The sequence below is a fragment of the Caretta caretta genome, chromosome 1 (genome assembly GCF_965140235.1).
Source record: "Caretta caretta isolate rCarCar2 chromosome 1, rCarCar1.hap1, whole genome shotgun sequence".
NCBI lineage: Eukaryota > Metazoa > Chordata > Testudines > Cheloniidae > Caretta > Caretta caretta.
The window spans coordinates 197,038,737-197,053,524 of record NC_134206.1 but is presented as its reverse complement, the minus strand read 5'-3'; positions in this window follow the sequence as shown (position 1 = coordinate 197,053,524).

The window sequence follows — 14,788 nt, the reverse complement described above, 5'->3', positions numbered from 1 at the left end:
GTAATCTGAATTGGACAAGTTTTGTAATGTGCTTGTATCATAGAGAAAGTCCAGAACTGGACAGCAATTCTGAAGAAAAACAGCAGATTATGTACCCAACTCCAGGTTATTCTAGCTTTGTGTGTACTGAACGCTTTCTCGCACATTACATAGTGAATATTTCTTGTAGCAATAAAAAAAAAGAATATGTATGGTGTGAACAACAGCAAAACATGCTACTACAAGGAAACCACCCCATCAAATGACTGGATCTACTCTTTTGTGGAGACCCAGATTCAGCACAGCATTTAAGCATGTGCTCAACTTTAGGCATGTGTTTCAGTCTCCTTGAAATCAATTGGACTTTAGTATGTTCCTAAAGTTAAGCACCAGTTTAAGTGCTGTCTTGAATAGGGATGTTTTTCCAGAATCAGGTTCTGAGACCAGCAGGCTATGAAAGAGTGTTATACAGACTGCTGTAATATCTTCATTTGGTAAAAGCTTATTGTCTATTTAATGAGACTTAAGAACTGAAATGGCTTGTTAAAAACAATGATGGTTCAAACACTTCTATAAACTCATGAAATTACATTGTCTGTTACTCCAAAGATAGAGATAATGATACCTTCCTGAGAACTGCATGAAAGGTAGTGCTTCTTTTTGTTCATTTGTATATTTTGCTTTTTTCCTTTTTTTAAAATGTGTTCATATATTCTTAAGGTTTTTATAATCAAAATATTGGTCTCTCAAACAAATACTATGTTTTTCTTAACACATCTAAATTATATTTTATTTTTTTTTGGCCTAGGAGGACAGTAAGATAAATGATGCTAGTAAAGTTATTATTTTGACCAACGCACGTACTATGCCATTAGATTTACCTGTGTGTGAACAATTTAGATAACAATTCCAGATAACTTAGATTTTTAATTTCAGAAGATCCATTATGATGATCTACTCTGACCTGCTGTACAACACTAAAATCTCACCCAATAACATCTGCATCAAGCCCACAGCTTCTGTTTGAGTTACAGCATTTTTAAAAAAATCTTGTCTTGATTTAAAGACTTTAAGTGATAATTGTCCAACACATTAGTAGACATTCCACTGGTTAATTGTCTCCATTGTTAAAAATTTGCACATGATTTCTAATCTGAATTTGTCTAGCTTCAAGTTCCAGCCATTGGATCTCCTTATTCTTTTTTGGATAGGTTAAAGAGCTGCCTATTAACTCTTCCCCATTTAGGTATTTGTGATCAAGTTGCCTCTTAAATTTCTGCAATAAAGTAGATTGAGCTTCTTTAGTAACTCTCGGTAAGGCACATTTCCCAGACCTGTTTCCAGGAAAATCATAGCTCTCTTCTCTTCCCTTTCCAATTTGTCAACATCCTTTTTGAAGTGTGAACACAAGAACTGCATTGAGCTGTAAGGTATTTGACTTGGTACCATGTGATATTTTGATTGAAAAACTAGAATGATATAAAATTAACATGGCACTCATTAAATGGATTGAAGCTGGCTAACTGACAGGTCTCAATGTAAGTGTAAACAAGGAATCATCATAAAGCAGATGTGTTTCTAGTGGGGTCCCACAGAGTGATTCTCGTCCCTAAGCTATTTGATAATTTGATCAATTATCTGGAAGAAAACATAAAATAATCACTGATAAATTTTGTAGATCACCCAGATTGGGGTAGTAGTAAACATTGAAGACAGGTTGCTGATACAGAGCAATCTGGATCTCTTGGTAAGGTGTGCACAAGCAAACAATATTCATTTTGTGGCAAATTGCCCGTACTATGATGATGGGTCCCGCGCTTCCTCTTCTTGAGGGAGGGGGGTGTTCAGGGCACAGTTTCCTGCCCCTGAACTAGGGTATTTACTGTTCCACGAGTAACCCAGAGAAGGGTAGTGGAGAGAAAGGGATCCGGGCCCGCCTTCTACTCTGGGTCCCAGCCCAGGGGCCCTAGGGATAGTGGTAAACCACTTGAACTAGTGCTTCCTTCCCCTGGGCTACTTCCCTCTCCTGCTCTTCAGCTTGTGGGGTTTCCTACCCTCTCTCTGCACAAGCTGGGTGTCTCTTTACCTATGGTCTTGATCTTCTAGCCAGCCATTGCACTCCTCCAAACTCTCCTCTACTTCAACTCCTCCACACTGCTCTCTGCTCCAACTCCTTTCCCTGGCTGTTTGAAGCAGGGGGTTTTTATCAGGTGACTAGCTTCAGGTGCTCTAATTGGCTTCAGGTGCTTTTAATTAATCTATAGAAACCTTTCTTCCCTCTACAGGGAATAAGGCTTCTCCTCATCCTGGGACTTACATATCTCTCCTATATTACTCTCCTGCTGCCTTCTGGCCATGCTGTATCACATATCCTCCCCCCCCCCCCACCCCGGCTCAATACCATGGGGTTGGCTACTTGGGACGAGAGGCAATGCTTTCATGACAAGCCATCTGCGTTGCCGTGTTGGCTTCCGCCCTATGCTGTACTCGGAAATAAAAGGGTTGCAGAGATAGGAACTATCTAGTCACTCTTGCATTCTTCTCCTTGTTTCTATGCATCTGCTGGAGCGGGTCATAGTCTGTCACCAGGGTAAATCGCTGCCCCACTAGGTTGTAGCAGAGTGTTTCCATGGCCCATTTTATCGCCAGACATTCCTTTTCAACAATGGCGTACTTTTGCTCCCTGGGGAGGAGCTTCTGGCTGAGGTACAGGATCAGGTGTTCCTTCTCCCCTACCATCTGCAAAAGGATGGCTCCTAGCCCAACTTCCGAGGCATCTGTTTGTAGGACAAATTCTTTCTTGAAGATTGGGGCTATGAAGACAGGTTTCTGGATGGCAGCAAAGGGCTGTCCTTAAATCTGCAAATGCTCCTTCTGCTGCATCAAACCATTTTACTATCTTGGGGCCCTGTGCCTTTATCAGGTCCGTCAATGGCCCTGCTCTTGTGGTGAAATGAGGGATAGCTCTCCAATAGTACCCTACTAACCCAAGAAATGCTCTGACCTGCTTTTTATGGACTGGCAGAGGCCAATCTTGTATTGCCTCCACTTTATTCCATTGGGGTTTTACCAAGCCTCTCCCTACTACGTACCTGAGGTATCTGGCCTCAGCTAGTCCTATCACGCACTTGAGAGGGTTGGCAGTGAGGCCGGCCTTCCGCAGGGCGTCTAGTACCGCTTCTACTTTCCCTATGTGCGTTTCACAGGCAGGGATATGGATGACTATATCGTCTAGATAGGGGGCGGCATACCTGGCATGGGGTCGCAGCAATTTATCCATAAGTCATTGGAATGTTGTAGGGGCCCCATGGAGTCCGAAAGGGAGGACAGTGTATTGGAATGGGCCATCAGGTGTAGAGAAAGCAGCAGTCTTTTCCTTGGTGTTCTTGGACAAGGGAATTTGCCAATATCCTTTGGTCAGGTCCAGAGTGGTTAGGTATCAGGCCTTGCCTAACTGATCAATTAGCTCGTCGACACGTGGTATCAGATAGGCATCGAATTGGGATACTTCATTCAACTTCCGGAAGTCATTGCAAAACCTCAGGGTGCCGTCAGGCTTGGGGATTAGGACAGTAGGGCTGGACGACTGGCTGTGGGATTCTTCAATAACCCCAAGTTCCAACATCATCTTCACTTCTGTCCTAATTTCCTTCTCTTTTAGCTTCTGGTATGGTTTTATCGTCACCCTTATTCCTGGCCTGGTGATGATATGATGTTGGACCAGTGTCGTATGGTCCGGCTCTGTACAGAACACATCTTGGTTCCGTTGGATCATATCAATGACTTCTGTTCGTTGTTCTGGGGCTAACTCGTGGATATCCTCACCTGCTCCTGAGGGTCGTCCGTCTGAGGTGGAGCTCTCCGAATGACCAGGCATATCTCTCGTCACGCCAGGGCTTCAGTAAGTTTATGTGGTAGATCTGCTCTGGTCTTCAGCGGTCTGGTTGTCTGACCTTATAGTCCACTTCCCCAATGGCTTCCACTATCTCATATGGCCCATGCCAGCTGGCCAGGAGTTTGCTTTCCGTTTTCAGCACTAGCACCATCGCCCATTCTCCCGGCTGAAATTTCTGTACTTTTGCCCGGCGGTTATAATATGTCCTCTGGGTCTCTTGTGCTTTTTCCAAACATTCTCTTACTATAGGGGTTACTCAAGCTCTTCACTCTCTCATCTGTGTCACGTGCTCAAGTATGCCAACATTTTTATGGCTGACTTAGAACAACGGTTCCTCAGCTCTCATCCCCTAATGCCCCTACTCTACTTGCGCTATATTGATGACATCATCATCTGGACCCATGGAAAAGAAGCCCTTGAGGAATTCCACCATGATTTCAACAATTTCTATCCCACCATCAACCTCAGCCTGGACCAGTCCACACAAGAGATCCGCTTCCTGGACACTACGGTGCTAATAAAGCAATGGTCACATAAACACCACCCTATACCGGAAACCTACTGACCGCTATTCCTACGTACATGCCTCCAGCTTTCACCCACACCACACCACACGATCCATTGTCTACAGCCAAGCTCTACGATACAGCTGCATTTGCTCCAACCCCTCAGACAGAGACAAACACCTACAAGATCTCTATTAAGCATTCTTACAACTACAATACCCACCTGCTGAAGTGAAGAAACAGCTTGACAGAGCCAGAAGAGTACCCAGAAGTTACCTACTACAGGACAGGCCCAACAAAGAAAATAACAGAACGCCACTAGCTGTCACCTTCAGCCCCCAACTGAAACCTCTCCATCACATTATCAAGGATCTACAACCTATCCTGAAGGACGACCCATCACTCTCACAGATCTTGGGAGACAGGCCAGTCCTTGCCTACAGACAGCCCCCCAACCTGAAGCAAATACTCGCCAGCAACCACACACCACACAACAGAACCACTAACCCAGGAACCTATCCTTGAAACAAAGCCCGTTGCCAAGTGTGTCCACATATCTATTCAGGGGACACCATCATAGGGCCTAATCACATCAGCCACACTATCAGAGGCTCGTTCACCTGCACATCTACCAATGTGAGACATGCCATCCTGTGCCAGCAATGCCCCTCTGCCATGTACATTGATCAAACTGGACAGTCTCTACGTAAAAGAATAAATGGACACAAATCAGATGTCAAGAATTATAACATTCAAAAACCAGTCAGAGAACACTTCAGTCTCTCCAGTCACTTGATTTCTGACCTAAAAGTGACTATTCTTCAACAAAAAAACTTCAGAAACAGACTCCGAGAGACTACTGAATTGGAATTAATTTGCAAACTGGATACAATTAACTTAGGCTTGAATAGAGACTGGGAGTGGTTGAGTCATTATACAAAGTAAAACTATTTCCCCTTGTTTATTCCCCCTGCCCACTGTTCCTCAGATGTTCTTGTTAACTCCTGGATATTTGCTGGAAATGGCCCACCTTGATTATCACTTCAAAAGGTTTTCTCTTCCCCCACCCCACTCTCCTGCTGGTAATAGCTCATCTTAAGTGATCACTCTCCTTACAATGTGTATGATAAACACCCATTTTTTCATGGTCTGTGTGTATATAAATCTCTTCACTGTATTTTCCACTTTATGCATCCGATGAAGTGAGCTGTAGCTCACGAAAGCTTATGCCAAATAAACTGGTTAGTCTCTAAGGTGCCACAAGTACTCCTTTTCTTTTTGCGAATACAGACTAACGCGGCTGCTACTCTGAAACCTTTCCTGGGCTGGGTTGTTCTTCTCAGTCCGCCTTGGCGATATCTAATATTCTGCGTGGGTGGCATCCGTATAGTAGCTCAAAGGGAGAGAAAGTGGTGGACTCCTGGGGGACTTCCCGTATTGCAAACATTAGGTATGGTAGAAGGGTATCCCAGTCTTTTCCGTCCTGTGCTACCACCTTCCGGATCATACCTTTAAGGGTACGGTTAAACCGCTCTACCAGTCCATCTGTTTGTGGATGGTAGACCGAGGTCCTTATGGCATGGATGCGGAGCAGGGTACATAAGTCCTTCATTAATTTCGACATGAAAGGGGTTCCTTGGTCAGTCAGGATCTCCTTAGGGATGCCCACTCTGGCAAAAACCTGAAGTAGTTCTTTTGCTATTGCCTTGGATGTGGGGTTTCTTAAAGGAATGGCTTCTGGATACTGTGTGGCATAGTCAAGGATGACTAATACGTTTCGGTGGCCCCATGCTGATCTTTCCAGCAGGCCAACTAGGTCCATGGCTATCCTTTCGAAAGGGACTTCAATAATACCCAAAGGTACTAATGGGACCCACAAGTGAGGTCAGGGGCTATGCAACTGGCATTCCAGGCAAGAGGTACAATAGCGTTGGACCTCCGTGCGTATTCCTGGCCAATAAAATCTTCTTAGGACTCTATCAAGTGTCTTGTCTACGCCTAGATGTCCCCCAAATAAATGACTGTGAGCTAACTCTAGTATTGCCCTTGTGTGTTTCTGTGGGACTAAGAGCTGCTCTACTTCTTCCCCTCGAATTTGCACTATTTGGTACAACAGATCACATAATACGGCCTTGGGTCTTTGGTCTTTCCTTCCACGGGTACGCCATTTACTTCCACTACCTCCTCCCTCACATTCACATATTGGTCATTGGCTTGGTCCTGCCCGAAATTCTCACGTGCGGTACCGATTTGACCTAAGTCCATGGGACCTATTTCTTCTCCGTCCCTTGGGTTGCCACTACTTGGGCTAGGAACCGCCTCTGAGTCCTCACTGGCCTGAATTATCTCCTGGCCTCCTGAATGGGTTCGCTTTCTGGTTCTCTGCTAGAATCCTCGTCCCTAGCCTTTTATCTGCCCTCTCTTCCCGCCTAGACTTTCGGGGTTTCCCAGGGGATGAAATAGCTCTGGGGAAAATTCGGCAAATGTTGGGGTGAGGCTATCTGTAGGTGCCTCCGTCTCAGCCTGGGGGTTGCTACCCTCCCCTGGCTCTAGTGTGGGGAGTAAGTTCTCAAACCTGGGGAAGTCCCTACCAATTAAGACCGGGTAGGGGAGCCTATGGACCACGCCTGCAGTTACCCTGGTAGTGTTTCCCTGGATCTCAATCCATACTGGGATTGTGGGGGGAGAAATTTACGGTGCCATGAATGCCTGTTACCCCTGTGATTTTGGCCCGGGTTAGTTGGTCTTGCCCCACCAACTTCCCTGAGACCAGTGTGACAGCACTCCCAGAATCTACTAATGCTATTGTCGCAATACCATTCATCTTTAGTGACCTTGTATACCCGTGTGAGGTCATTGCAACCACTACCAGGCCAATTAGGCCACATTGTTCCCCAGGATCCCCCAGATTGCACTGCATAGGCTCTTCCCTGTTGGGGCATATAGCAGTCCATTCCCCACACTCGTAACACTGACCCCTTATCCCAGTTGCCACCCTCTGCCTGGGGCTATTTGGTTGCCCTCTCCACCCCCGACCTCTCATCCCAAACATCCAGGTCCCTTCTTGGCCTCGGGCCATTCCTTCAGTGTCTTTCCTCCCAGTTATGGTTCTTCTGTAGTTCTCGACAGTCCGGGGCCTTGGATTTGGGGCTGTCTTCCTGGTTTGCCATGTCTCACCCCCTGGGATCTGGAACAGTTCACGGGCTGCCAGCTGTCTTTCCACGAGGGCAACCAACTCATCATAGGTGGAGGGGTCATTCTGGCCAACCCAAGCCCGGAGGCCTGGTGGTAGCCCCCTCATATACTGGTCCAGTACCAGGAGCTCCATCATTTTTTTTCAGAGCTGAGGGCCTCAGGGCACAGCCATTTCCGGGTCAGGTGGATCAGGTCAAACAGTTGCGATTGGGGTGTCTTGTCCTCTGTATTACTGCCATTCATGAAACCTCTGGGCTCGCAATGCCATGGTTACTCCGGATCTGGCCAGGATCTCTGCCTTCAGCTGGGGGTAATCTACTGCAGTCTCTGCGGCCATATCATAGCAGACCTTCTGGGCCCCTCCACACAGGAACGGGACGAGGATACCAGACCACTGATCTCGGAGCCAGGCCTCCCTCAGGGCTGTTCTCTCAAATGCCAGGAGGTATGCCTCTAAATCATCCTCCTGTGTCATTTTCTGTAGGCAGTGGCTGGCCCATATAATCCGGGTTCCATCACAGTTGTGGTCCTTCTCCATAAGGGCCTTCATCTGGTTTGCCAGCTTCTGTAGCAGAGCTTGGTCCTGGGCAGCCTGATTCATCAACAGCCGATTAGTCTCCTGCTGCACCCGAGTTGCCTCCTGTTGGGCGGTTGCTTGGATTCGGGTAGCCTGCTGCTGGGCCGCAGTGGCTTGTATTAGAGCCTTGACCACGTCGTCCATCTTGGGGATGGGATGATTTTGGTTAACCCTGATTTAAGTCCCCAGCGCAGAGATCCCACTTCTAAAACCACGTGTGGCAAATTGCCCGTACGATGATGATGGGTCCCGCGCTTCCTCTTCTTGGGGAGCGTGTTTAGGGCACCGTTTCTTGCCATTGAACTAGGGTATTTACTGTCCCACTAGTAACCCAGAGAAGGGTAGTGGAGAGGGAGGGACATAGGCCCGCCTTCTACTCTGGGTCCCAGCCCAGGGGCCCTAGGGATAGTGGTAAACCACTTGAACTAGTGCTTCCTTCCCCTGGGCTACTTCCCTCTCCTGCTCTTCAGCTTGTGGGGTTTCCTACCCTCTCTCTGCACAAGCTGGGTGTCTCTTTACCTATGGTCTTGGTCTTCTAGCCAGCCACGGCACTTCTCCAAACTCTCCTCTACTTCAACTCCAAGCTGCTCGTTGCTCCAACTCCTTCCCCTGGCTGATTGAAGCAGGGGATTTTTATCAGGTGACTAGCTTCAGGTGCTCTAATTGGCTTCAGGTGCTTTTAATTAATCTATAGAAACCTTTCTTCCCTCTACAGGGAATAAGACTTCTCCTCATCCTGGGACTTACATATCTTTCCTATATCACTCTCCTGCTGCCTTCTGGCCATGCTGTATCACAATTTTAATATGGTTAAATGTAAATATCTTCATCTAGGAATAAAGAATGTAAACCATATTTACAGGATGGGGGACTATATCCTGGGAAGCAGTAACTCTGAAAAAGACTTAAGGTTTGTGGTGGCTAATCACCTGAACATGAGCTCCCAGTGTGCTGCTGTGGCCAAAGGGCCAATGCAATCCTTCGATGCATAGACAAAGCAATCTCGAGTAGGTGTAGATATTTTATCTTGTATTTGGCACTGGTGCAACAGCTGCTGGAACGCAGTGTCTGGTTCTGGTGTCCACAATTCAAGAAATAAATTGGAGAAAATGATAAATTGGGGAAGGTTCCGAAAAGATCCATGAGAGTGATTAAAGGATCAATCTTTGTCCATGGTTTCATAAAAACAGAATAATGGGGGGATAATCCTGGTTTCAAAATTGATGGTAAAATGATATCTTGGAAATTGCAAATATTTCTATCTGTGTAAGTCAGTTATTTGACATAGGAAAAATGTTCAGTAAGGAGGGGAGGTGGAAATTGATGCTAGCAATATCTGCAGCTAATTAATGTGACTAAAAATGGTGGAATAGAATTAGAAGGATGAGCTCTAAAAGCCTGGAATGCTGACTCTTCTTGGGCTACTTTATTAACCCCAACAACAGCAGGGCTTCATTAACTTACGGTATAAAGCCCTGACCTTGCAATAAGCTTCTTGCAGGTAGAACCTTGTACTCTATCTCCTTCTAGTGGGCCACACAGAGTTGAGCCAGCCACAGCCTAATAATGCTGTGTCTCTTAGGTCAGAGAGTAGAGGCTCATACATTAAGATCTAAAGGTCCAGGTTCAATATCTAACAATAGAAAGTCACTCAGGGTTACTGGTGTTACAAGTGAAAGACAAGTCTCTGTAGCACATATCCTTTTCAGCAAAGGAATGAAAACCAAGCTAATCCTCTCATGGAGAGGAGCTTGAACTACATAATATGAGACATGGAACCAAATACATAGGGCCATAAATTAATCACTCCTTAACTTGAGACTGGAATGAATCCTGCAGAAGTTATTATTTAGGATTTATTGGATTCAAAATCACAAGATGAAAACTTGTATTAATAAGTGCTTGAGCTGGGGAAAGAAAAAGCAGACCTCAGTCATAGGATATGACTCTGGCTGCACAAGTACCCGAAAGAAATAACCAGAAGGTTATACATGAAATTGGAAATGGATTTACTGACAGAACCTAAGATCTTTATCCTTTGAGTCTTTGCTTCCATAACAAGTACTAATGGAGAAAAAGATGATTTTTGACTGAGGGTAATTCTAGGTGGGAAAAATTAGTTTTACAAACCTGGAAGTCTACTAGAAAAAAAATGGAGTGGCATTGTAAGTAGGCCTGAGTGGTCAACCTTGGAAAGAATTAAATTTCAACAAAATGGACCAAAGGAGCAATTTAAGCAGTCTGGGCTTGTTTTCTAGTGGCCAAACTGCACTGTTTGAATAATTGTTGCAGGATTGTGGAAATTAATTGGTAAAATCTAAGGCTAGAGCCGAATGAACTAGCAAATGGTTTGATCTATTTTGTCCTCTTTTCTGTGTATGAATTATCCACAAACATGTTGACTTTCTCATTTGTCCATTACTCAGAATGGCTCAGCAAACATTTTATGTGAACCTTCTTTTGGGTGTCTCATATTTGAGACAGGATGGTCCTGTGGATAGGCCACTCATCAGGGCATCTAAGCTTTCTACCATTCATCTGCAGGTGACCTTGTGCAAGTCACCTCACCTCTGTGACTTTGTTTCCCCATCTGTAAATGGGAAAAATGATACTGCTATTTTAAAAATCGATTTTAAGGCCAGAAGGACCATTAGATTATCTAGTCTGATCTGCTGTGTATCACAGCCATAACATTTCATCCAGTTACCCATATTGAGCCCAATAACTTCTTTGACTAATGTACCCGAGAGCTTCATTACAGGGTATTTTGAGAAAAATAGTTAAGTGCTAGTTAGGAGATGATTATATTTAAACCTACAAGCTTGTCTGCAAACTATTCATTTTGACTGTTCACTCGTCTTAGATCAATTAAGCCACAGGTGGTGATGATCAAAAATTTTATAAGTAGGAGGTTAGAGAGTTCACAGCCATGTGAAGACTTCTTCTAGCCCAAATATTCCATGCATAGCTTTCCTGCAAACATCCTTGCAAGCAAAAAGTTAAATGAATATTCATGGAAAGCAAATAACACTTGTGAATGCTGTCAAAGCAAATGTATGCTTTTAGTCAAATTAATGCTCATGAATACTTCTTGCAGTATTTTCCGGCTAAGAAAGGCACTATATAAATGTAAGTTGCTGTGGCAGTAGTTCTATAAAATTGGAATAAGCTGCCTTCTTCAGAAGTGCAAGAAAAGCATTTTTGTCAAGCAGTATTGAGGTGAAAAATGCTGTGATATGCCTCCTGCTGTTCGACTTTGGTTGGGGCTCTTACGTGGGGCATCAGAACAGACAAAACAGACTGACACAACCTAGGCTTCCAATAAGCCCTGGCAGAAGCCTTGGCCACACAGGCTGGGTTGGGATTTCTGATGAAGAACCAGAAAAATCCAAGATTAAAAAAAATTCTCTGTAGTCAAAAAAGATGCTCCTTTCAATAGATCAAAAGAAGAAATGCTACTTCCTCTCACTGATGTTCATAGAATCATGGAATATCAGGGTTGGAAGAGACCTCAGGAGGTCATCTAGTCCAACCCCCTGCTCAAAGCAGGACCAGTCCCAACTAAATCATCCCTGCCAGGGCTTTGTCAAGCCTGATCTTAAAAACTTCTAAGGAAGAAGATTCCACCACCTCCCTAGGTAACCCATTCCAGTGCTTCACCACCCTCCTGGTGAAAAAGTTTTTCCTAATATCCAACCTAAATCTCCCTCACTGCAACTTGAGACCATTTCTCCTCATTCTGTCATCTGCTACCACTGAGAACAGTCTAGATCCATCCATCCTCTTTGGAACCCCCTTTCAGGTAGTTGAAAGCAGCTATCAAATCCCCCCTCATTTTTCTCTTCCGCAGACTCAGCAATCCCAGTTCCCTCAGCCTCTCCTCATAAGTCATGTGTTCCAGTCCCCTAATCATTTTTGTTGCCCTCCGCTGGACACTTTCCAATTTTTTCACATCCTTCTTGTAGTTTGGGGCCCAAAACTGGACACACTATTCTAGATGAGGATACACCAATGCCGAATAGAGGGGAACGATCACGTCCCTCGATCTGCTGGCAATGCTCCTACTTATACAGCCCAAAATGCCATTAGCCTTCTTGGCAACAGGGGCACACTATTGATTCATATCCAGCTTCTCGTCCACTGTAACCCCAAGGTCCTTTTCTGCAGAACTGCTGCCTAGCCATTCAGTCCCTAGTCTGTAGTGGTGCATGGGATTCTTCCATCCAAAGTGCAGGACTCTGCACTTGTCCTTGTTGAACCTCATCAGATTTCTTTTGACCCAATCCGCTAATTTGTCTAGGGCCCTCTGTATCCTATCCCTACCCTCCAGCTTATCTACCACTCCTCCCAGTTTAGTGTCATCTGCAAACTTGCTGAGGGTGCAGTCCAAATCATTAATGAAGATATTGAACAAAACCGGCCCCAGGACCGACCCTTGGGACACTCCGCTTGATACCAGCTGCCAACTAGACATGGAGCCATTGATCACCACCCGTTGAGCCCAACAATCTAGCCAGCTTTCTATCCACCTTATAGTCCATCCAGCCCATACTACTTTAACTTGCTGGAAAGAATACTGTGGGAGACCGTATCAAAAGCTTTGCTAGAGTCAACGAATAACACATCCACTGCTTTCCCTTCATCCACAGAGTCAGTTATCTCATCATAGAAGGCAATTGGGTTAGTCAGTGGGTTGACTTGCCCCTGGTGAATCCATGCTGACTGTTCCTGATCACTTTCCTCTCCAAGTGCTTCAGAATGAAAGTTAGAATGTTAGTGTCAGTGACATGGATACAGCTTAGAGCCATGATAAGGCAGTGTTGCTGTATACAAGGAAGTGTACACGTGAAACCAAACTTTGGGTAACTGCAAGTGGAATTCTATCTTAGGTACTTAAATGGCCCCAGCACCTGAGTCCTTAATGTATTCAGCCTTGCAACATTCCTGTGAGAGAAGGTGAGACTACCCGTTTTACAGACGGGGAACTGAGGTCCAGAGATAGTAAGTGATTCCCTAAAGTTACATAGGAAGTCTGTGACAGCACAGATAACTGAACCAGGGAGCCCTGATTCTCAGGGAAAGACCCTAACTACTGGTCCTTCTTTAGTAGTTAAAGAATTATTAATCCCATAGCTCTTTTTTGAAAGAACAGGAAAGTCTATGCCCTAGCCATATATATATCAATAATTAGGTGCTTATTGTTTTAAGGATCTGCTTGTTTATTACAGTATGTCACTTGAGACAGTAAAGGTACAGTGGTACATGGCATAATGAGTGCATAATGGCTTTTGCTTATAATCACAACAGTGGGAATACCTTGTGATGAAAGATGCTGTCTAAAACTAAAGTCTATTCTACACAGCATATAACTGTCTGTTTGGGGGCACAGAGTGTTATTGATAGGATAAAACTTCTTTTTCCCTGCAGAAATCAAGCCAAAGTGGTGTCATGCTCAAAAGATTTTAGCCTGGTGAAGGAGGCAAGGGAGGGTGATAAAGTGCCTTGTACTGGAATCTCTCCATTTTATTCAATAGAAAGATGTGGATCATTGTTTAACCTTTTTTAAATTCCTCTTTTTCCTTCTCTTTACTCTTATAAGAGACACATTTGGGAAGTTTCCACCTTCAGTGGAATGGGATGGAACTACCAGATTCCAGTGTGACAGGCCTTCAGCTGGCAAGCCACATATAGTACTTCACAGAACACAATCCTGGGACCATTTTACAATGCTCATGGGTTTCACTGATTATAGTTCTTGGACCTCCAGCTAAATTATGATCTTGATCAGAAATTAAATTGCTGTTACTTTTCTTGTTCTGCATGTGCATTTGGCAGAATGACAACCCCATATTTTCACGGTTTCTCCATCTATATGGTGACTTGAAAAGCATCTATACAATCAGAGAGAAATGTATTAATGGTAGTGAGGTTGCTAATGCAGTGTTTTGCTGCTCTTTTCTGACTTGATTGTATACAGTGAGCTTTAAATATTTTATATAGTTTTATAGAACAATTTTTTTTTTCATTTTAAATGAGCAATTTTTAACCTAGGGGGAGCAATTTTGCTCAGCACAAGAATTCCACAGGTCTTTGGATGTTTCCCTCCCTTTACTCTCGTATGCAGATGGATAGCCTATAACAATCCCACTAAAGGAGAGGCAATACATTTTCTACTATAGAAGAAAAGAAGGGATGTCATGTTGCCAAGCACCAGCAGGTCTCTTCAAGAGTTCTCTTAGAAGATAAAAGCAAAAAACCCTAAAATCAAAACCACAGAATGATGATCCAACTGCTGTTTTAACCCCTCAGTGTAATCAGTTTTGGAGTTTTAATCCATGCAGCTGAAAAATCCAGAATCCTTATAGAATCATAGAATATCAGGGTTGGAAGGGACCTCAGGAGGACCTCAGGAGGATCAATGGCTCCATGTCTAGTTGGCAGCCGGTATCTAGCGGAGTGCCCCAAGGGTCGGTCCTGGGGCCAGTTTTGTTCAATATGTTGTTCAATATGTTCAATTTGTTCTTTAATGATCTGGAGGATGGTGTGGATTGCACCCTCAGCAAGTTTGCAGATGACACTAAACTGGGAGGAGTGGTAGATACGCTGGAGGGTAGGGATAGGATACAGAGGGACCTA